This window comes from Salvelinus alpinus, chromosome 6 (assembly GCF_045679555.1).
Source record: "Salvelinus alpinus chromosome 6, SLU_Salpinus.1, whole genome shotgun sequence".
Taxonomy (NCBI): Eukaryota; Metazoa; Chordata; class Actinopteri; order Salmoniformes; family Salmonidae; genus Salvelinus; species Salvelinus alpinus.
Genome location: NC_092091.1, coordinates 12,757,920 through 12,782,644, shown reverse-complemented (window position 1 = coordinate 12,782,644; position 24,725 = coordinate 12,757,920). Strand labels below are relative to the sequence as shown.

The window sequence follows — 24,725 nt, the reverse complement described above, 5'->3', positions numbered from 1 at the left end:
ATACTAGTTAGTACAGTCTTAATGTTGATACTAGTTAGTACAGTCTTAATGTTGATACTAGTTTATAGTCTTAATGTTGATACTAGTTAGTACAGTCTTAATGTTGATACTAGTTAGTACAGTCTTAATGTTGATACTAGTTAGTACAGTCTTAATGTTGATACTAGTTAGTACAGTCTTAATGTTGATACTAGTTAGTACAGTCTTAATGTTGATACTAGTTAGTACAGTCTCAATGTTGATACTAGTTAGTACAGTCTTAATGTTGATACTAGTTTATAGTCTTAATGTTGATACTAGTTAGTACTGTCTTAATGTTGATACTAGTTAGTACAGTCTTAATGTTGATACTAGTTAGTACAGTCTTAATGTTGATACTAGTTTATAGTCTTAATGTTGATACTAGTTCATAGTCTTAATGTTGATACTAGTTAGTACAGTCTTAATGTTGATACTAGTTAGTACAGTCTTAATGTTGATACTAGTTTATAGTCTTAATGTTGATACTAGTTCATAGTCTTAATGTTGATACTAGTTAGTACAGTCTTAATGTTGATACTAGTTAGTACAGTCTTAATGTTGATACTAGTTAGTACAGTCTTAATGTTGATACTAGTTAGTACAGTCTTAATGTTGATACTAGTTAGTACAGTCTTAATGTTGATACTAGTTAGTACAGTCTTAATGTTGATACTAGTTAGTACAGTCTTAATGTTGATACTAGTTAGTACAGTCTTAATGTTGATACTAATTTATAGTCTTAATGTTGATACTAGTTAGTACAGTCTTAATGTTGATACTAGTTAGTACAGTCTTAATGTTGATACTAGTTAGTACAGTCTTAATGTTGATACTAGTTAGTACAGTCTTAATGTTGATACTAATTTATAGTCTTAATGTTGATACTAGTTAGTACAGTCTTAATGTTGATACTAGTTAGTACAGTCTTAATGTTGATACTAGTTAATACAGTCTTAATGTTGATACTAGTTAGTACAGTCTTAATGTTGATACTAGTTAGTACAGTCTTAATGTTGATACTAGTTAATACAGTCTTAATGTTGATACTAGTTAGTACAGTCTTAATGTTGATACTAGTTAGTACAGTCTTAATGTTGATACTAGTTAGTACAGTCTTAATGTTGATACTAGTTAGTACAGTCTTAATGTTGATACTAGTTTATAGTCTTAATGTTGATACTAGTTAGTACAGTCTTAATGTTGATACTAGTTAGTACAGTCTTAATGTTGATACTAGTTAGTACAGTCTTAATGTTGATACTAGTTAGTACAGTCTTAATGTTGATACTAGTTAGTACAGTCTTAATGTTGATACTAATTTATAGTCTTAATGTTGATACTAGTTAGTACAGTCTTAATGTTGATACTAGTTAGTACAGTCTTAATGTTGATACTAGTTAGTACAGTCTTAATGTTGATACTAGTTAATACAGTCTTAATGTTGATACTAGTTAGTACAGTCTTAATGTTGATACTAGTTAGTACAGTCTTAATGTTGATACTAGTTAATACAGTCTTAATGTTGATACTAGTTAGTACAGTCTTAATGTTGATACTAGTTAGTACAGTCTTAATGTTGATACTAGTTAATACAGTCTTAATGTTGATACTAATTACTACAGTCTTAATGTTGATACTAGTTAATACAGTCTTAATGTTGATACTAGTTAGTACAGTCTTGATATTGATACTAGTTCTTTCCTATGTTGTTTATTTGCAGATACCATCCAATGTCATTTTAACCATGACCTAAATAAAAGGTCAACTGAGAACTGAAAAAGGTCTTGGTGTCCTTAGACACTCCACTGTGAAGAACTCCATCCTATGTCCTAATACATCAGACTGTGACACCTTTCTGGTTGCACAGTGTGAAACAAAGCACTGCACAAATTTGGAAAGCTTCTTTACAAGTCAGAATGTTAAATAAAATTACATTTTCACTTACTCTACTGGTTGTCTGCGTGGTTGGTCTTTGTGTATCCACAGGTAAGTACTATTAAAGCCAATTTCAAAACTCTGCTACTGCTGTTGAGATTGTCATCACCTGGCACATGCACAAAATCATGTTAACACCTTCAAGACTTCGGTTAGTATGCATGCATCGTGTAGTTACGTCTTGTGCGCGTGCAACAGGTGATGAAGAAACAAATTGTGAGAGCCACACACAGACCTGCGATTTGAAGTCGGTTTAATAATACTTTCCTGTGGATATGTTTTTTTCTTCAAAAATGTCTAATGACATAAGGACAATCAGTGGACAATAGGGTCATATTTTTTACACAGATTCGGTGGCAAAACATTTTCTTAAACGGAGTAAAACGGAGGGTCCTACCTGAATGTGTCCAATAGAAACTCTTGTGTACTGTTTGGACTAATGATTACAGCCCAGGTAGAGTAAGTTCGAATGAAGTTTATTCAACATTCTGACTTGTAATGGGACTGTTTGAATTTGACCCATTGAGGCTATGCTTATAGGCCTACCATCCTACAGCCCAAGGAAAATGCTCTCCATACTACATATTCTCATTTTGATATATCGGCCAAAAGTTTGCTTGCTACTGGGCAGTGGTCATAGGGCCCTGTGTTTTGGCTAATCGTGTCACATGACCTGGATTTGAACCATTAACCATTATTTTAGGCCAAAAATTCAAGCAATTGCCTGAGGATGTTGCTGGACCATCTGACATAAAAAGAAAAGCGGACAGGCCGATGAAAAAGCTTGAAATAAACGTTCAAATCCAGGTCATGTGACATGATTAACCAAAACGCAGGGCCCTAATTTCATAGACACCCTGGTAAATTTGAGCTGAGCTGTCTAATTTTACCACATGGTGGCGTAAGAGTAACTGAATTGTTCCACAATTTTACCAGGCATATCTTCAAACGGAACTCATATTTCAAGTTTCAACTCCATATGCGCTATAATAGTCTAGTAATTCATAATCTTTGAAGGCAATAAAGAACGCCTACTAGTAATAACCATAATTTGAAGTCATTAGAAAACAATGGCATGTCTTGACTAACCGATTTTGTATTTTTATTCTTTCAATACATTTTCATCATTGCATATGGATCCACCTATAGACTATCAGTTAGAGAAGGTGATGTTTACAACATGTGAACATTTGATAACAGTAACTTTTATACAAGTTTAGTAGTAGGCCTATCAACGAAAACGTCCGTGATTGGGTCGAAATTGCAGAACAGTCCCACTGGGCACAGACATCAATGCAACGTCTATTCCACATTGGTTCAATGTAATTTTATTGAAATGACATTGGAACAACGCTGTTTCAACCAGTGGGGTGAAACAGCGGGGTGTAAATAGGGGTGTAAATAGGCGTGATTTACCTTTTCCAGAAGCGTCTCGTATTTTAACAGCTGATTCAACGGGTTGACAACCAAATAGCCTACATTTCCGTTTTAGTAAACTACAATTAATTTAAAAAATGTCGATGAATAACAAATGTATTCAAATTCTTGAATTGCTCATAGGCTATGGGCTGACTTAAAACACTTTGTGAAACGTGTCTATTATATCGGAGTAGGCTGTTTATCTAGCCAACATTTAGAAAGTAGCCAAACATCATTTCACTACGTATTAGCGCTGTCATTATATTAAAATATAATTATTCGACAAATGTTTTATGCAAAAATGTCAACATATCAGGATATTCTTCTTAGTGAAATGTATCCAAAAGTGTTTATACAAACGAATGAATTAAACAAGTCACCCGCCAAAAAACAATATTTGTTTTAGATGGCCACTTTGTCAAATGTGTGCCATGAATGACATTGACATTTAACAACCAACGCAAGTCTGGTTGCTTTGGCTTTGCTAAATTAGCGGTAGTTCGATTTCCTTATCAAATCGTGTATTATAAGAGCCAGATTTTACAATTCGCCTATTATAAATAACCAAAAGGAGAACTTGTTTTACTGATAAAGCAAAAGAGCCAACGCAGTTATGCACTGTGGTTATTGTATGTTGAAGCACAAATTAATCATTATATAAATTCCAATGGACCTATTTATAAAACGTTTTTTTTTCTCTCTCTCTCTCTCTCTCTCTCTCTCTCTCTCTCTCTCTCTCTCTCTCTCTCTCTCTCTCTCTCTCTCCTTTCTTTGCATCCATAGGGGAGAGGGAGTCCTGTCCGTTCCGACAACACTGAACACTCACTCACTTCGCCTCACTTTGAGAGATTGTTGCACGACGGGAAATGCGTTTACTGTATATGACATGGCCGCTCAAGTTGATAGCCAAGATTGACTAGCTGAAGACGGATAAATTAAGTTATCAACGCGCCTCAATTCTGACAAGCGAAACTCACTTTGCGCACCGGAGATTTAATTCAGTGGCCCATGGCCACACAAGTTAACTTTATTGCATTCTCCTCCGATACAGACAACAGTGATATGATTGTCCTTTGATAACACAACGGGATACCCACAGACTGGATGGGGCCCTACATCAAGCCAAGGTAACAATAGGCTATGTTGTTGGTTGTTGTGATATCTCAACATTTATATTAATATGATGCTTTGACTGGCTGTCTGTCCCCCCCCCCCCCCCCCAGTCGAAAGCCCCTGCATCATAGGTTATTAATCTTTGCAAGATAGATTTTTTCATTGCGAATGGAATTGACAAAATATAGCGATATTTTGTCAATATTGTGAATATAGCTACGTTAGTTGAGTGTTTTAGTCTGAACTACTTGGCTAAACTTGAGTGTTTAAAGAACTAGGCTGTAAACGTATATAATTCCTTGCAGTCGGGTTTATGTCAACCCGTTAGTGTAATAGGCCCACAATCAGTTTAATAAAAGTAGTTTTTTCGACATTCCGGCTTTGCGAGCGAGCCCTGTGGCTTGCAGATGGCTGGTAAGTTATTGTCGTCTACTTTAGTAGGAGGTAGTTTCCTGTTCGGCCACATAGTGGTACTATTCATTGGAAACGACGTGCGCTTTTCTTGCCACCACCTTAAGTGTAAATGCCTTTCAGAGTTGATTCGCAGTGCGCTCGCGAGTCCGGTTTGCTTCGGCGGCATGTCCAAATCAGAATGAATTTGATACAGTTCTAATCAATTGGAAAATGGGAATACTGTTGACGCTGTCTGCGGAGTAAACCATTACTCTCTCACAAGTTTACTCTTTCGGGTCACAGAAACGGACCCTAAAATAATGCGTTGTGAGTCATAAATTAAAATAGACGTAACCCTTCGTTCTAAAACGGATCCAGTGGGAGACAATACTGAAGAAACAAGACATTGGTCCCAGCGGAGAACACCGTGCGACGAAAGGAGAACTTATTTAAGTAAGTTGTTTTCAATTGGAATTGATTGCCTCTAGGCTATATATCCTACATGTAAATGTATTTTTCGTGTTTTAGTTGAAAACAGCCTGGAGCCTATAGACTAGATTCATTTTCTCTCTAAATTTGCTTTTGACTTAGGCTAGCCTACTAGCAATACAACACCTATTAAGCCTACGGTAGAAAATTACGAAATGTAATGTAATTCATTAATGTCATATCTTATGCATGTTATAAAGAGCAGCGTTAATTTAGTCACGCTCTATACATAATTTCCCAAAAAGTCATAAGTGTACATCTTGCCTTGCACTTGACAATAGCCTAATTGGTGAGAGTGAAAGTCACGGTGAGGATTCATGGGGTGAACTAAATGATACACGTCAGGGTATAGGAGGACAAGGCGCACATAACCACGGTAGCCTTTCTGGAAAAGGGAGATAGGTCATCACTTTAGGGTGTTCCACAAATTTAGACGCACTCAAGTTCTCAGATAACGCGTCTAGAGTGCTGCACACGCAGTGATAACGTTTTTATAGAGAGCCCTCGTATGCACTGACGCCAAATTAATGCACGACGCGTGCAAGTGATGTTTAAAACCACTAAAAAGGAAATGTAGTTGATTGTGGCAATATCCGGATAATTGCCATAAAGATTTATTTTTTTGGTCCCTTAAACTTGTTGACACTGGGAGTGACACCCAGTTAGGCTATAAAGGGCACAACGTTCCACTCAATTTTTATTCTAAATAACCTACAATTGAAATGCAGTAGCCTTATTGCCATTTGAACACATTTCGATCGTTTATCCTGATTTAAACGGTGCCAATACTCTTCGGCGAAGGTTAATTGTCTGTACTTATGCATGGTTGACCAATTGAGAAGCACATTCCCGTTGTAAAAGAGTGTCTGTTTGAAAAACAATCTGACGACGGGACCGTCCACGGACCGCGGGGCTGAAGTTGATCTCGTATGGCATTTTGTTTTGAGCAGGTGCTGTGGGTTGAAGTTCCCTCATAAGGTAAAGTGGCATTAGAGTGCCGTCCACGTCCAAATGGCAGATTTATAAATAGGCTGCCAATTCAGCACATTGTCCCGGGACGGCATTTATACAAGGGCTGTGCTATCCACTGTCTGAGAAACCTTAGAGTCACTGCGCACTTGCAACAACCCTACTGTTGCAATATATTGACCGTTCATTTGTCGTTCATTCAGCAGTCAATTCTAATATAATCTGCCACAAATTAAGCATTCGTCATCCTTTCGCACTGAACTTTTACAGTAGCCTATAAACCTAAAATGTAATGTATTTTATTGAATTGGTCCCATTATACAAGTGCTTATAGGTTTAGCGCTTGTAACTTTCCCCAAATTAGGCTATCTCCAACTATTTATGTCTATATAAAAAAAACACACATAGGCCTACCTAATATGATACATACTTTAAAGTAATTTAAAAAGGCACTATACACCTTGCATTGATAACTGTGACTCATTGTCTCATAATTAGGCTATGATTAGCAATTGTGTTTTTTTTGTGTGGATAAATGTATATCAAAAGCCATTTCTGGATATCTTTGGTTAAACTTATACTTTTCGAGTTGTGCAGAGTTTTTATGCTGGTGAACAAATTAACATGTACCGCTAGCAGTGCAATGCTGTCTGCTCACTGGGGACATTTTGATGCATTCAATCTGGAAGTTCATTTGAAGATAGGCCTACTGTGTCGATACTGAACATTTATAAAGTATTAACATTACATACACAGTAGTTCAATATGCATTAGGCTAAACATGAGTACAGGTCCTTACCAATTTTGAGAAACACCAGAGGATCTTCTCCTATAGACCCTTGTCACATGAACATTTCAGAGAGATGTTGTCCTTTAAGCTATATTGTACCCAATAGCTGTCATTTTTACTTATGATTCTGACTTCCATTTTATTTTTCCTATTATAAAAATGATAGAAGCATGTTGTTTTAGTCAGAGATCCTATATAAGTCTTCTATTTAATAATGTGGCGTTAGAAAATGTTTCCCCCAATCTAACTGAAAGATGCACTTTGCATTGTGATTGTGTAGCACATATAATAGGCTATGAAACTACGGTTCTGGTCTTTTTCTCTAGGTTCACTGCAGTTGGCCTTCAAGACACTTTGTTTTTTACCTTGTTTGCCTCAGATGATATCAGAACTTCAAAATCATTGAAACAGTTGCTGTGACTTGAATGAGGATGAAGAGTTCTTTTCAGAAATCTCTGATAAGGCCCGTCATTGTAAATACGAATTTGTTCTTTAACTGTCTCGCCTAGTTAAATAAAGGTGAAATAAAAATATAATTAAATACAAAATGAAAATGAACGCTGACGTCAAATGAGTTTCCATTTGCAGCAGAGTGAAAGAGTAGATGTAGTGAAAGGACCTGTTGGCTTTCTCTTTCATCTAGAGTGACATTCTCTTAGCAACACGAAAAGGGGCAAACAGTTGCAGGCGATTTACAGGTGAGGGTGTTTAACAGCTGTGTGAGAGAGAATGTAAGTTATGGACTTAGATTGGCACAATTGGCTGCTCTCATTAGCAGCTTGCCTGCAGCCTTTGATGGTTATTACCATGGTAATAACATAGCAATGGACACCAAGTATGTTTCACTGAGACACGTAATAGTCTTCATAATGACTAATATACATTTGTTAAAGAATTCATATTTATTAATGTTGCTTGTTTTTCCTCATTATTCTGACCCTGTTCTTTTGTTGTAATTTTGTTTGGCTTGTCCTTATTAGATTCATCTCATGCTGCTTTGACACATTATGTATGTATTCTATTTCTATGACATAAATCAAGTACATTTTTTCTGCATGTTGTTTTTAGATAAAGTATGTCAGTCACCTTGAAATTGGAAATAAACAAACAGCTTTATTCTAGGATGTCAAAGTCAGAAAGTCACAATTATTTGTCGAGCTCCTTCAAAAGATACCTAAATTGGACATGTTGTACAAACAGACATTAAACATTTAGCCGTAAGTATTTGTCTTCATGTCGTAAGTAGGCTACATATTCGCCAGCCTATACTTATCTGCGGCTCTACGACACACCCAAATTGCAGTCTTGCTGCCGAAAAATAAAGGTCGAAGCTCTAGTGAATGAGCACTTGAAATACAGCGGCAGATGCCTGTAAGGTTTTCAACCACAAAGCCAGTTACGGGGGGGGGGGATTGTATTGCTTTCTATTTTCAATCCACCATATAACCTTGGAGCCCGATTTCCCATTTTGCCAGTTTTCTTTCTCCTGCATACTCTCAATGGTTCTGATGATGACCTATCCTTTTGGAGGCTGCTGTAACACCTGCTCCCAAAACCATCCAATTATAAGTCTGAATGGGATCGTACCTGACAAACCAGCAATAATGACAACCCAAACGGTGCTTGGGCTTCCTCCTGCAAGAGCTACTTCCCACTGGGCACACCAGGTCATTTCAACGTGGAAATGTGGGGCATATTTAGTTGAGACGTTGAACTTGGAGATTGTAACCTTTGTTCACCCACTCAAAGACAGCCAGAAGTTCGTTGAATTTTCAATGCGTTATCGCTGCGCTTTCAACCATTTAAAAGCACAACCACTGCGTACACCCCTGTCATAATGACAACTAGTGTAGCCATGTCAGCAAATGACTACAGTCTGAAGACACAAATCTGATTTGGTAATTTGTAACTTTCTGTTTGGAGAGTCAATATTCCTAAATGGATTTGAAAAACAAAACTGATTTGAGCATTAAGGCCTGCAGTGTGAGCAAGGCTTTATTACCAGTTGGTCTACAAATTAATCATATGTATGTTGCATTTACGTCTCCATCTCAACCAATAATGAAAGTTAAATAATAGGACTAAATCAATTCAAACTTCATGTAAAGTGCATTTAAAGTTAGATTTTTTTGGTTGAGATGGAGACGTGAATCCAACATATCAAGTATCAATTTGTAGACAAGCTGCAATTAAAGCCAGACTTGTCACGTCCTATGTGTTGTGCTTGTTTTAGTGTTGGTCAGGACGTGAGCTGGGTGGGCATTCTATGTTGTGTGTCTAGTTTGTCTGTTTCTGTGTTCAGCCTAATATGGTTCTCAATCAGAGGCAGCTGTCAATCGTTGTCCCTGATTGAGAATCATATATAGGTGGCTTGTTTTGTGTTGGGATTTTGTGGGTGGTTGTTTCCTGTGTCAGTGTTTGTGCCACACGGGACTGTGACGGTTAGTACGTTTGTTGTTTTGTATTTTGTCTAGTTTTCTTGTTATTAAATCATGGAAACTTACCACGCTGTACATTGGTCCTCCGATCCTTCTCGCCTCTCCTCGTCTGAGGAGGAGGACGACTTAGACTGCCGTTACAAGACTAAATCAGTGGCACAGATGGAACTATCCAATCAGAAGATACATCTCTTTAAATGTGTTATATTTGTTTGCTTTGATGTCAAAAACATCATTCCACTTTGTCATTATGGCCTAATGTGTGTAGGCCTGTGACAAAACTTAATTTAATTAATGTAAAATTCAGGCTGTAACACATTTGGAAAAAGTCAAGGGGTGTGAATACTTTCTGAAGTCCCAGTACATTGACAAATCCCATTGAAACAACCTTGATTTAACCTTTTACTGCAGTGAGCTAAATCAGGGCCACACAGAGTGAATCTTGGTAGCCCTAAACAAATCTACTTTGAAACAAAAGTATACACCTCACACACACATGGTTATGTGCTTTAAAAAAATAAGAAACCTGTATTATGTACCATGTCAGATATAGAGTTGAAATGTATTCAATGTTGAGTTTGCATCCTAATATTACACTTTATATACATCACAGAAGACTGAAATATAACAAAACTGTTAGACATAGAGACACCGTATTTTTGTGGTAAAAAAATAATAACTTTATAAATTATGAAAAATATGAATAACATTCCACCCATGAGGCCAAAAAGGGTGCTTCATTGACTGCAGGAAAGGGCTACCCAGTTTGTGCCCTGTGGGTTAAGTGTGTATGCGCCCCTCTCCCTAAATGTACTTCGCTATTAGATATCTTGGAAGAACATACCCCTTAAACTCACAGAAACCAAACCAGTGCTTTTTCATTCCCCAACGCATAGCAGTAGTTCTCCTGTGTCTCTAGTCTCCAAAACATGTATTTCTCCTCTTTGTGATCCCATTATCCCTCTCCTTTGACCCCTGTCCTCCTTTGAAAACATTGAACCCATGGTAGTCTTGTCTTTGAGGGAATCCTTGAATATGTTCCCAGCATTTCTGAAGCTAAAAGTGGCACATGGCCGTGCCTGCAGGCTGCAGCATAGGGAGAATGTAGCAGTACTTTTGACTGGTTTTAGACAACAGGCCTCAACAAAGGACCGTGGCAGTATCAACACAACCTCCAAACTGTGACTTCCAGCACCACCCAACAGGGAGAAAACTGCTGTATCAGCAGCCATCTTAATCATCGGCCACCATGTTTATTTAGGCTTTCAAAGATAATACCTGGAGGATTCCGTGTAAAGCCCACAGGAAATGACATGAGCCAGCAATGAAGTAACCCAAAGCCAATCCAATGATGAATGACAAAGTTCCCTGTTACTAGCTCTGACTTTGCAATCAAATTGTTGATTGGAGATGTTTTGTCATTTTTGTATTATGTTGTATTTATAAATTGTGTATATGCAGGGCTCCCTTGTAAAACAGATCTAAATCTCAATGGGACTCCCTGCTAAAATTAAAGTGAAATAAAATCTAATCAATTGCTCCCAAGTGGTTCAGCGGTCTAAGGCACTGCATCTCAGTGCTAGAGGTGTCACTACAGGCACACTGGTTCGAATCCAGGCTGTATCACAACCAGCTATCACCTTTTATGATGACAATAACGCCCTCCATTCACCTTTTATGGTGACAATAACGCCCTCCATTTACCTTTTATGGTGTATACTTTGGCACTATTGGAATTAGGCCACGGCAGTTTGTAAAAGAAAGGGAAATTACATATTTGATCACATTCCTGAAGGGTGTGGGAAAAATGATTTGCAGTGACTTTTTAAAACAAACATGCATGCTGTCAATATCGAATGCCTGTCTGTGCATTCTGCAAGATTGATTGTACAGTAGTGGCCAAAAGTTTTGAGAATGACACAAATATTAATTTCCACAAAGTTTGCTGCTTCAGTGTCTTTAGATATTTTTGTCAGATGTTACTATGGAATACTGAAGTATAATTACAAGTATTTCATAAGTGTCAAAGGCTTTTATTGACAATTACATGAAGTTGATGCAAAGAGTCGATCAATATTTGTAGTGTTGTCCCTTCTTTTTCTAGACCTCTGCAATCCGCCCTGGCATGCTGTCAATTAACTTCTGGGCCACATCCTGACTGATGGCAGCCCATTCATGCATAATCAATGCTTGGAGTTTGTCAGAATTTGTGGGTTTTTGTTTGTCCACCTGCCTCTTGAGGATTGACCACAAGTTCTCAATGGGATTAAGGTCTGGGGAGTTTCCTGGCCATGGACCCAAAATATCGATGTTTTGTTCCCCTGAGCCACTTAGTTATCACTTTTGCCTTATGGCAAGGTGCTCCATCATGCTGGAAAAGGCATTGTTCTTCACCAAACTGTTCCTGGATGGTTGGGAGAAGTTGCTCTCGGAGGATGTGTTGGTTCCATTCTTTATTCATAGCTGTGTTCTTAGGCAAAATTGTGAGTGAGCCCACTCCCTTGGCTGAGAAGCAACCCCACACATGAATGGTCTCAGGATGCTTTACTGTTGGCATGACACAGGACTGATGGTAGCGCTTACCTTGTCTTCTCCGGACAAGCTTTTTCTGGATGCCCAAAATAATCGGAAAGGGTATTCATCAGAGAAAATGACTTTACCCCAGTCCTCAGCAGTCCAATCCCTGTACCTTTTGCAGAATATCAGTCTGTCCCTGCTGTTTTTCCTGGAGAAAAGTGGCTTCTTTGCTGCTCTTCTTGACACCAGGCCATCCTCCAAAAGTATTTGCCTCACTGTGCGTGCAGATGCACTCACACCTGCCTGCTGCCATTCCTGAGCAAGCTCTGTACTGGTGGTGCCCCGATCCCGCAGCTGAATCAACTTTAGGAGACGGTCCTGGCGCTTGCTGGACTTTCTTGGGTGCCCTGAAGCCTTCTTCACAACAATTGAACCGCTCTCCTTGAAGTTCTTGATGATCCGATAAATGGTTGATTTAGGTGCAATCTTACTGGTAGCAATATCCTTGCCTGTGAAGACCTTTTTGTGCAAAGCAATGATGACGGCACGTGTTTCCTTGCAGGTAACCATGGTTGACAGAGGAAGAACAATGATTCCAAGCACCACCCTCCTTTTGAAGCTTTCAGTCTGTTATTCGAAAACAATCAGCATGACAGAGTGATCTCCAGCCTTGTCCTCGTCAACACTCACACCTGTGTTAACGAGATAATCACTTACAGGATGTCAGCTGGTCCTTTTGTGGCAGGGCTGAAATGCAGTGGAAATGTTTTTGGGGATTCAGTTCATTTGCATGGCAAAGAGGGTCTTTGCAATTAATCTGATCACTCTTCATAACATTCTGGAGTATATGCAAATTGCCATCATACAAACTGAGGCAGCAGACTTTGTGAAAATTCATATTTGTGTCATTCTCAAAACTTTTGGCCATGACTGTATATCGGAGACCAGAACGCCTGGCTACAGCTCACACTTCTATACAAAGGATGACATGTTCAATATTTGGTTTATCAATAGATTATTGTGTTTCCTGGTATATTCTCTGAGATGAAATAGGCTATGATGTCACACTCCTATCGCACAGCAGTGTTGTAGCCTACCCATACTGTGAAATATTTTAATATAAGCAGTAATTTATGCTGTATCTGACAAAAGACCGTGACAGTGTCTGAAAGAGAAAACAAAGGATGGCAAAATTGGTGTGGACCTGTCAGCAGAACTTTTGAATTCAACAATGTTTTGCATTGACTTTTCCCCCAACCTAAATAGGCTGGACTGCCCACGAATTCTGAAACATTGTCTAAGGCTATTCTAAACAAATTGAATTTTCAGTAGGCTAGACACAGTAGTAGCATACATACTTCAAAGTAGAATATCAACTGTCTTGATGTTCACCTGTTAAATGTGTCTGTAGGCCATAAACCACACTGCCTATGAGATCACATATAGCCTATTTATTTACATAGGCCCAATTAAACAAGAGATGCGATGGTGATTTGTTATAAGGCTACTTCAGGAATATGAACCTATCACGACCAGAAAATGTGAGGTATAAATTCTGCAATGGTTATGAAAATAGAATAAATTCTAATGTCTAATTAGTTTAAATAAAAAAATATAACACCCTCGATTTATTTTCGTTCTTCTCACTAATGGCAAGTGGCTGCATTATGTATTTCATGAATACGCGTGTCATCATAGCCCCCATTGGTATGTAGTGTAATACTTACAATACAATACTTGATCCACTAGATTAGAAGGTGTGCGTACGCATGGTTTAAAAGTCTGTGTGGAGGAAAGGACATGCTCACGTCAAACTGTCTCACACACATTTTGGGGTATATTTTGTACGTATGCACAGTTTATAAATGAGGCCCCTGGAACTCCCGTCATCGTACATTTTTATTAGTGCATTTTTCAAAGACGGAATCATTGTAAAAGAGAAAATACATAATGTTTTCTCAGTCAGTCATTGACTGATGTCTAAACTTGCGAGGTAAAGCCAAAAGCACTGACGTCTTAACTTGCGAGGTACAGACAAAGGCACTGACGTCTTAACTTGCGAGGTACAGACAAAGGCACTGACGTCTTAACTTGCGAGGTACAGACAAAGGCATGTGTCAAGGAGCTCTGGGAAAACAATTCCTCTGGAAGAAAACTGCTGAATTTGTTGGTCTCCTTGGTTTTAGCCAATGGCGTGCACTTTTGGATTGTTGACAGAGTGAGATGGCCGAGTAGTGACTGAGTAGTGACTGAATAGTGACTGGCCATCAGTCAAACGTAAAGCCCTCTTATTGCACTGCAGCATAAAAGTCTTAATTAGTATATTGTCATAATACCTCAATAGCTGTTTGGAAGACAGAAGGTGGCAGCAGATTTAGTTCAGAGAACGTTGCTTTGCGTCTTCAACTTCCAGTCAAAACAATCCTAAATGATGAGACCTGCAACCGGAAATGGCTATGAACAGGTTATAAGTAGGGTATGAACAGGCTATGAATGGTCTCCAGGAATGATGAGATATGCAGCATGAACCGGCTATGAACAGGTTGTAAACAGGCTATAAACAGGCTATGAATGGTCTCCAGACCAGGAGGCTTACATTCCCCGACACCGTCTTCCACGAGCACACCAGCCCGACAGAATGCAGAAAGGGATAACTAGGAAAATATGAACACTTGACTTGGATCAAAATGGAAAACAAATCATAATGAAACTAAGCCTGGCTTTCTTTCCCATGTGTCAGGCGAAGAAAAATGGACTTCCTTCTGGAACAAAAGAGGCGCTGTAGAAGAAAGCTGTGAACAAGTTACCATATCAAATAACAAAACATAGACTAGCTTTTGTAAGGCTCCACTCCCTCGCATTTCATTGTGTGCTCTACACACGGTCAAAAGGCTGACGCCAGACGTGGCTAACAAAGGGTGAGAAGGTGTTGATATTTGTCTGTCTGCGCCACATCGTCTCCAGGTGGATATGTGTGTGTCACCTCGAGAGTTCTCTTGAGTCGCTGGGTGCAACGCTGCTTTTGGCTCGATCATTGCACACCACAGTGGTTACCACCCGTAAGGCTGTCTAAGTGGTATTCCTATTTATTATCATGTTATTACCAGTGTTAATACCGTTTGTGTTCAAGAACATACTGTTAACAATGGTTTGCAAGAATTAGATGTTGAGTTAAGAGCTTTTTTAAATGAATGTGTTCCATGAATCCTATTGGCAGAGCTGGATTTGAACCTCCAGCCTGAGCAGTGCACCATTGACAAATGGCTCTTTTACAAGATCCTGTGATTTGTTCTCTGTGGTATTAACATACTGTACATTTTGAGTTAGTCTTATTCTGGATGTGGTTGAAAAAGGGAAATGTGCTGAAATGTTGTAGCGAGGGTTTGTGGTTTGGCCTCCCATGCAGTTACCATGAGCCTCTCTGACCATCTGAAAGGGCTGCTGAAGCTGGGACACACCACACAGAGAATAATACACACAGACGGATACACTGGCATAAAACACACACACGCACACATACACACCTGCACACACGCACACACGCGCACACGCGCACACACACACACAAAAGTATTCCAAGGTCTTGTAGAGACAGGGCCTTGTGTGGGTGGGGTCTCGCCACAAAGATGGAATATGTATTGATATGTGCCATAGTATGTGTGGTCATGTCAAGATGTTGTGCAACATATTTTGGTGCCTGAATGAAAAGCTCCAGCCTTCAGCTTTACCAGCCCACACTTCACCACTCGCACAGTGGCCACTACTAATGGGGCGTGGCGGCACCGCTCAGGGTGTGAGGCCTCAAACGGGTATGTGGTCAGAACGCCTGGGGAAGGATGCTGGTTCCACCCAGCATGCCCCTATAGCCGACGCTGATTGGTCGGTGGCCAGCTGTCAATGCAGGCTGTTCCCGTGGTTTACAGCTTGGAGAGAGGCCTTTAATCAAACTGTGGTCATTATGAGGTGGTGGTGAGAGCTGGGCCCACAGTAAGACTGACTATGTTTGGAGGCCTGGGAGGGGCCCACAGTAAGACTGGTTCTGTTTGGAGGCCTGGGAGGGGCCCACAGTAAGAAGGGCTATGTTTGGAGGCCTGGGAGGGGCCCACAGTAAGACTGGCTCTGTTTGGAGGCCTGGGAGGGGCCCACAGTAAGACTGGCTCTGTTTGGAGGCCTGGGAGGGGCCCACAGTAAGAAGGGCTCTGTTTGGAGGCCTGGGAGGGGGAGTGACCAGGGGAAAGGGATGGGGCCCACAATAAGACTGGCTCTGTTTGGAGGCCTGGGAGGGGGAGTGGCCAGGGGAAAGGGATGGGGCCCACAGTAAGAAGGGCTCTGTTTGGAGGCCTGGGAGGGGGAGTGACCAGGGGAAAGGGATGGGGCCCACAATAAGACTGGCTCTGTTTGGAGGCCTGGGAGGCGGAGTGACCAGGGGAAAGGGATGGGGCCCATATTAACAGTGGCTCTGTTTGGAGGCCTGAGAGGGGGAGTGGCCAGGGGGAAAGGGATGGGGCCCACAATAAGACTGGCTCTGTTTGGAGGCCTGGGAGGGGGAGTGACCAGGGGAAAGGGATGGGGCCCATATTAACAGTGGCTCTGTTTGGAGGCCTGAGAGGGGGAGTGGCCAGGGGGAAAGGGATGGGGCCCACAATAAGACTGGCTCTGTTTGGAGGCCTGGGAGGGTGAGTGGCCAGGGGGAAAGGGATGGGGCCCACAATAAGACTGGCTCTGTTTGGAGGCCTGGGAGGCGGAGTGACCAGGGGAAAGGGATGGGGCCCACAATAAGACTGGCTCTGTTTGGAGGCCTGGGAGGGGCCCACAGTAAGACTGGTTCTGTTTGGAGGCCTGGGAGGGGCCCATATTAACAGTGGCTCTGTTTGGAGGCCTGAGAGGGGGAGTGGCCAGGGGGAAAGGGATGGGGCCCACAATAAGACTGGCTCTGTTTGGAGGCCTGGGAGGGGCCCACAGTAAGAATGGCTCTGTTTGGAGGCCTGGGAGGGGCCCACGGAAAGACTGGTTCTGTTTGGAGGCCTGGGAGGCGCCCATATTAACAGTGGCTCTGTTTGGAGGCCTGAGAGGGGGAGTGGCCAGGGGGAAAGGGATGGGGCCCACAATAAGACTGGCTCTGTTTGGAGGCCTGGGAGGGGCCCACAGAAAGACTGGTTCTGTTTGGAGGCCTGGGAGGGGCCCATATTAACAGTGGCTCTGTTTGGAGGCCTGGGAGGGGGAGTGGCCAGGGGGAAAGGGATGGGGCCCACAATAAGACTGGCTCTGTTTGGAGGCCTGGGAGGGGGAGTGACCAGGGGAAAGGGATGGGGCCCACAATAAGACTGGCTCTGTTTGGAGGCCTGGGAGGGGCCCACAGAAAGACTGGTTCTGTTTGGAGGCCTGGGAGGGGCCCATATTAACAGTGGCTCTGTTTGGAGGCCTGAGAGGGGGAGTGGCCAGAGGGAAAGGGATGCGGCCCACAGTAAGACTGGCTCTGTTTGGAGGCCTGGGAGGGGGAGTGGCCAGGGGAAAGGGATGGGGCCCACAATAAGACTGGCTCTGTTTGGAGGCCTGGGAGGGGGAGTGGCCAGGGGAAAGGGATGGGGCCCACAATAAGACTGGCTCTGTTTGGAGGCCTGGGAGGGGCCCACAGTAAGAATGGCTCTGTTTGGAGGCCTGGGAGGGGGAGTGGCCAGGGGGAAAGGGATGGGGCCCACAATAAGACTGGCTCTGTTTAGAGGCCTGGGAGGGGGAGTGGCCAGGGGGAAAGGGATGAGGCCCACAATAAGACTGGCTCTGTTTGGAGGCCTGAGAGGGGGAGTGGCCAGGGGGAAAGGGATGGGGCCCACAATAAGACTGGCTCTGTTTGGAGGCCTGAGAGGGGGAGTGGCCAGGGGGAAAGGGATGGGGCCCACAATAAGACTGGCTCTGTTTGGAGGCCTGAGAGGGGGAGTGGCCAGGGGGAAAGGGATGGGGCACACAATAAGACTGGCTCTGTTTGGAGGCCTGAGAGGGGGAGTGGCCAGGGGGAAAGGGATGGGGCTGGGAAACCCAGAATAGAAATGCACTAGTACGCTTTGATTGACAACCCTACATTTGAGCATGACTAGGTGTATAACATGGTAGTCTGTGTTTTATGAGTCCAACGATGGGACACAGTTCAAGAGACAAGTAGTAGGCTACATGTTTCTCCCATGCCTTATTTGTGTACAGTATACTGTACAGCCATGTAAGCAGGAATCCCATTCGCTGGGCTGCTGAGGCATACTGTTTCTGGATGACAGAGTATTGAACAGGGGCTTTGGCACCAGTACAGCTGACGGGGCTGGACTGCTACTGGACTGCATGTGACCTCATGTAATCTAACACACTGTATGTATACGATATGACCGATGGAAGTTGAGGTCCACTGTATCAAAGGGTATCTCAACCCCCCCCTCTCCTCCTCTTGTAACGGTAGCAGTGTGTACAGCAGCCCATCTGAATAGAATTACAGGCATTTCATGGGACCCACCTCTTGTGCTTTTAGCACCGCTAATGCTAACCTTGTGTTACCAGGCCTTTCACAACCAGCAGTAACGTTAGCCTTGTGTTAGCATTCACCATGAGAAACCACTAACCAACTCACCTACAATACGACCACAGAGTGGTTGCTCTGGCTTGCTGGACTTGCAACGATTTAAAAGCAAGTGTAGCTATAGGAGAAGTACTTTTCTGAAGCCTCCCAACTTCTTGGTTCGCTCTGTAAGGACCTCCCTTCAGTAGGACTGGAAAATAGCTGCCTCAGCTGGCTGTGCAGTGTAGCCTCCTTCTCACTGTGTCCCCCTTTTTAATATGGCAAATATAGGCTGGCTTGTGATGTCAATTGTTATTGCTGGATGCATGCTGTAGGAAAAATCCCATCTGCTTTTCTAAAAGAGCCACAGTGACAAGAAGCTTATGTCATAAAGACTCTATTGTGGCAGCCCGGGCCTCTGCGTTGAAGTGTTGCTCTCTGAACTCGTACCCTACGTTGTTAAACTTCACGTGTTTCCCGCCGCTCTCAACACACAATGGGCTCTGTGCCTGCTTGTTCATGGTGCACACAGGAACAGGGTTAAGCGCCAACCTTTTGTGAGACAGATTGGTGAAAAAGAGCAGCCATAAATGATTATGTCATTGTGTAACACACTTCTATAAGAGGTGGGGTCAGATGAAAGGTCAGATGAAAGGTCAGATGAAAGGTCAGATGAAAGATAATAACGATGGGTGCTTTTGATGGTGTCGAACAACTTCAAAACACATACGCCCCCTTTCTGACTGGCAAGTTTGCCATGGGCAATTGAAAGCCCCCCAAACAGCCAATCAGAAGAGTAAAGAACTCACGTGTTGCACGTACACACAATATTAGGATCCGTGGGAATGATGAAGTTAGCAAAGTGGATACCTTGAGGATCGATATATATCTTTGTTTGCCTCTTATCTAATCACACCCTCTCAAGCACAACCATTCCTACTTAACCTGTTTAACCTCCTCAAATTAAGGGGTCTTTCCGCCAAATTTGCATTTGACTTGATTAAAGTATTGGTCAGCGCCCTAGAAGCTTGTCTTTAGAAAAAAGGTAGTAGAGACAGTAAAGAGACTGTGAAGAGACTGTGACAAGACTGTGGTGATGCCGAAAACTGGGGCACCACACAGTACAGTCCTCGCCCCTTTCCTGATACAGTGGGGAGAACAAGTATTTGATACACTGCCGATTTTGCAGGTTTTCCTACTTACAAAGCATGTAGAGGTCTGTAATTTTTATCATAGGTACACTTCAACTATGAGAGACGGAATCTAAAACAAAAATCCAGAAAATCACATTGTATGATTTTTAAGTAATTAATTTGCATTTTATTGCATGACATAAGTATTTGATACATCAGAAAAGCAGAACTTAATATTTGGTACAGAAACCTTTGTTTGCAATTACAGAGATCATACGTTTCCTGTAGTTCTTGACTAGGTTTGCACACACTGCAGCAGGGATTTTGGCCCACTCCTCCCTACAGATCTTCTCCAGATCCTTCAGGTTTCGGGGGTGTCGCTGGGCAATACGGACTTTCAGCTCCCTCCAAAGATTTTCTATTGGGTTCAGGTCTGGAGACTGGCTAGGCCACTCCAGGACCTTGAGATGCTTCTTACGGAGCCACTCCTTAGTTGCCATGGCTGTGTGCTTCGTGTCGTTGTCATGCTGGAAGACCCAGCCACGACCCATCTTCAATGCTCTTACTGAGGGAAGGAGGTTGTTGGCCAAGATCTCGCGATACATGGCCCCATCCATCCTCCCCTCAATACGGTGCAGTCGTCCTGTCCCCTTTGCAGAAAAGCATCCCCAAAGAATGATGTTTCCACCTCCATGCTTCACGGTTGGGATGGTGTTCTTGGGGTTGTACTCATACTTCTTCTTCCTCCAAACACGGCGAGTGGAGTTAGACCAAAAAGCTCTATTTTTGTCTCATCAGACCACATGACCTTCTCCCATTCCTCCTCTGGATCATCCAGATGGTCATTGGCAAACTTCAGACAGGCCTGGACATGCACTGGCTTAAGCAGGGGGACATTGCGTGCGCTGCAGGATTTTAATCCATGACGGCGTAGTGTGTTACTAATGGTTTTCTTTGAGACTGTGGTCCCAGCTCTCTTCAGGTCATTGACCAGGTCCTGCCGTGTAGTTCTGGGCTGATCCCTCACCTTCCTCATGATCATTGATGCCCCACGAGGTGAAATCTTGCATGGAGCCCCAGACCGAGGGTGATTGACCGTCATCTTCAACTTCTTCCATTTTCTAATAATTGCGCCAACAGTTGTTTCCTTCTCACCAAGCTGCTTGCCTATTGTCCTGTAGCCCATCCCAGCCTTGTGCAGGTCTACAATTTTATCCCTGATGTCCTTACACAGCTCTCTGGTCTTGGCCATTGTGGAGAGGTTGGAATCTGTTTGATTGTGTGTGGACAGGTGTCTTTTATACAGGTAACGAGTTCAAACAGGTGCAGTTAATACAGGTAATGAGTGGAGAACAGGAGGGCTTCTTAAAGAAAAACTAACAGGTCTGTGAGAGCCGGAATTCTTACTGGTTGGTAGGTGATCAAATACTTATGTCATGCAATAAAATGCAAATTAATTATTTAAAAATCATACAATGTGATTTTCTGGATTTTTGTTTTAGATTCCGTCTCTCACAGTTGAAGTGTACCTATGATACAAATTACAGACCTCTACATGCTTTGTAAGTAGGAAAACCTGCAAAATCGGCAGTGTATCAAATACTTGTTCTCCCCACTGTATAAGAACGCAGCTTCAGCAGCTTCAGCACCCCACTCTAAAGACGAGGAGGAACTTTACAGTGAAAACGCTTGTCTGACATTTCCTGACTTAAGAAAGACTAGTCTAACTCCCCCATCTCAGACTAGTCTAACTCCCCCATCTCAGACTAGTCTAACTCCCCCATCTCAGACTAGTCTAACTCCCCCATCTCAGACTAGTCTAACTCCCCCATCTCAGACTAGTCTAACTCCCCCGTCTCAGACTAGTCTAACTCCCCCATCTCAGACTAGTCTAACTCCCCCATCTCAGACTAGTCTAACTCCCCCATCTCAGACTAGTCTAACTCCCCCATCTCAGACTAGTCTAACTGCCCCATCTCAATGACTAGTCTAACTCCCCCATCTCAAAGAATATTCTAACTCCCCCATCTCAGACTAGTCTAACTCCCCCATTTCAGACTAGTCTAACTCCCCCATCTCAATGACTAGTCTAACTCCCCCATCTCAAAGAATATTCTAACTCCCCCATCTCAGACTAGTCTAACTCCCCCATCTCAATGACTAGTCTAACTCCCCCATCTCAGACTAGTCTAACTCCCCCATCTCAGACTAGTCTAACTCCCCCATCTCAGACTAGTCTAACTCCCCCATCGCAGACTAGTCTAACTGCCCCATCTCAGACTAGTCTAACTCCCCCATCTCAGACTAGTCTAACTCCCCCATCTCAATGACTAGTCTAACTCCCCCATCTCAAAGAATATTCTAACTCCCCCATCTCAGACTAGTCTAACTCCCCCATCTCAATGACTAGTCTAACTCCCCCATCTCAGACTAGTCTAACTCCCCCATCTCAGACTAGTCTAACTCCCCCATCTCAGACTAGTCTAACTCCCCCATCGCAGACTAGTCTAACTGCCCCATCTCAGACTAGTCTAACTCCCCCATCTCAGACTAGTCTAACTCCCCCATCTCAGACTAGTCTAACTCCCCCATCTCAGACTAGTCTAACTCCCCCATCTCAAAGAATATTCTAACTCCCCCATCTCAAAGAATATTCTAACTCCCCCATCTCAACTCCTCAAACACTGTACACCTCCTTCCTTGCGTTCCATCATATGGTGGATTTGTGTTCCCGATTAAATAATTTCCCTGTCACGCAGATTAAGCCCACTGGAGATTTAGCTAGACCAGGGATGTGCAACTAGTCTAGCGGCCAGCTATCTCAATTTAGTAATCATGGTCAAATTACCAGAATTGCAGGAAATTTGCTGTAAAACATCTCATTTTCCTTTTCGCCCCATAGTTAAAGGAAAATTGTTATAAAATTGCTAAATCTTCTATCCGACACATGGAACATTTTGTAGAATTGCAGCAAACTTGCTTTAAAACTGCACCATTTTCTCTACACACCATGGCAAAATGTGTAGATTTGCACAAAATTAACTTTAGTTTCCCCCGTTCCCCACTGGACTCATTAACATTTATAGCACACAGCAATTAATTACAGGCCTGCTCTGGCCTTGTAAATTAAAGCATGGTGGTTGCTAATTGCCCTGACAGTTTAAATAGTTGTTGGGGCCATGACACAGTCGACCTAAGGTTGATGCTGTATAACCTCAGTTCGATACAGTGCTGTCAAATCTTTAGAGGTCTGATACTGCTCTGGGATCTATTCCCTTGGTTGTGTTTTGTGGTCTTTATGGGTTCTTCTGATATCTCCACACAGGTCAGGAACTGTTTCTTTGTGTTTTTCTCTCTCTGACTTTTGTATTCGTGCTTTCAAAGGTTTCAAGTCAAGGTGCATCTCTTTTGGTATTGTTATCACTCTGATTTACGGTCTGTATGAGTTCATAGGTCTGTATGAGTTCATAGGTCTGTATGAGTTCATAGGTCTGTATGAGTTCATAGGTCTGTATGAGTTCATAGGTCTGTATGAGTTCATAGGTCTGCCTTTCAGGGTGTATCAGGGGTCTGTCAGGGGTCTGTTTTCCCAGAACTCTGTTTGGGGCCAAGAATCCACTTCTTCTCATGGTAGGTCTTCTAATGCGAAGACCATCGGGCTCCTCAACCGACTCCCTCACAGGGCTCCTCGAACGACTCCCTCACAGGGCTCCTCGTCCGACTCCCTCACAGGGCTCCTCGTCCGACTCCCTCACAGGGCTCCTCGAACGACTCCCTCACAGGGCTCCTCGAACGACTCCCTCACAGGGCTCCTCGACCGTCTCCCTCACAGGGCTCCTCGAACGACTCCCTCACAGGGCTCCTCGAACGACTCCCTCACAGGGCTCCTCGACCGTCTCCCTCACAGGGCTCCTCGAACGACTCCCTCACAGGGCTCCTCGAACGACTCCCTCACAGGGCTCCTCGACCGTCTCCCTCACAGGGCTCCTCGAACGACTCCCTCACAGGGCTCCTCGAACGACTCCCTCACAGGGCTCCTCGAACGACTCCCTCACAGGGCTCCTCGAACGACTCCCTCACAGGGCTCCTCGAACGACTCCCTCACAGGGCTCCTCGAACGACTCCCTCACAGGGCTCCTCGACCGTCTCCCTCACAGGGCTCCTCGAACGACTCCCTCACAGGGCTCCTCGACCGTCTCCCTCACAGGGCTCCTCGAACGACTCCCTCACAGGGCTCCTCGAACGACTCCCTCACAGGGCTCCTCGACCGTCTCCCTCATAGGGCTCCTCGAACGACTCCCTCACAGGGCTCCTCGAACGACTCCCTCACAGGGCTCCTCGAACGTTTCCCTCACAGGGCTCCTCGAACGACTCCCTCACAGGGCTCCTCGAACGTCTCCCTCACAGGGCTCCTCGAACGACTCCCTCACAGGGCTCCTCGAACGACTCCCTCACAGGGCTCCTCGACCGTCTCCCTCACAGGTCCTCCTCGAACGACTCCCTCACAGGTCCTCCTTTCTTCTCTCTCACACAGTGATGTGCTTGTGCATACCTCTCCAGAACCAACAAAAGAAGAGAAATCCTATTCATGACTCTCTCTGACATTCACCCTTGTTTTTACAACGTTCGGCGAGCATTTGCAGAGTGGAACAGGCTTTGTCTTGAAGACCAGGGGAACAATGGCAGCGAGCATAATGTAATCTTGCCTAAGTGTACCGAGCGAGGGTGAGGTTGAGACTGATGTGTTGCCACTTGCCCCTCACCTCTGCAATATTTCATGTTAACAACTGCTTCAATAATGCTTGTTGTCAGTTAAGTCAATCTAGTGTTAACCAGGTCTTTTGTGAGCGTGCACCAAAGCGTTTCAGTCATGCAATGCATCCCTTACCTTGTTCCCCTCATTAAAGTGTTGACTTGGAGTTCTCATCCATACTCACATCTTGGTTGTGTTCAGTGGGCACCAAGAAAGC

General features: G+C 43.2%; 1 protein-coding gene across 3 annotated transcripts in view; it reads left to right on the top strand.

Annotated features, from left to right (window-relative positions):
- Positions 1 to 4,173: 4,173 nt before the first annotated feature.
- The window catches only part of LOC139578163 (transcription factor SOX-6-like), a 173,163-nt gene continuing 152,611 nt past the window's right edge, over positions 4,174 to 24,725 (top strand). Inside the window, exon 1 of one of the 3 annotated variants that reach the window (XM_071405428.1) lies at positions 4,174 to 4,502. The gene's annotated coding sequence lies outside the window, so the exon portion shown is untranslated. Of the gene's footprint in view, positions 4,503 to 4,905; positions 5,335 to 24,725 lie in introns of those variants that run through there. The other 2 variants (XM_071405430.1, XM_071405427.1) reach the window with 2 other exon arrangements.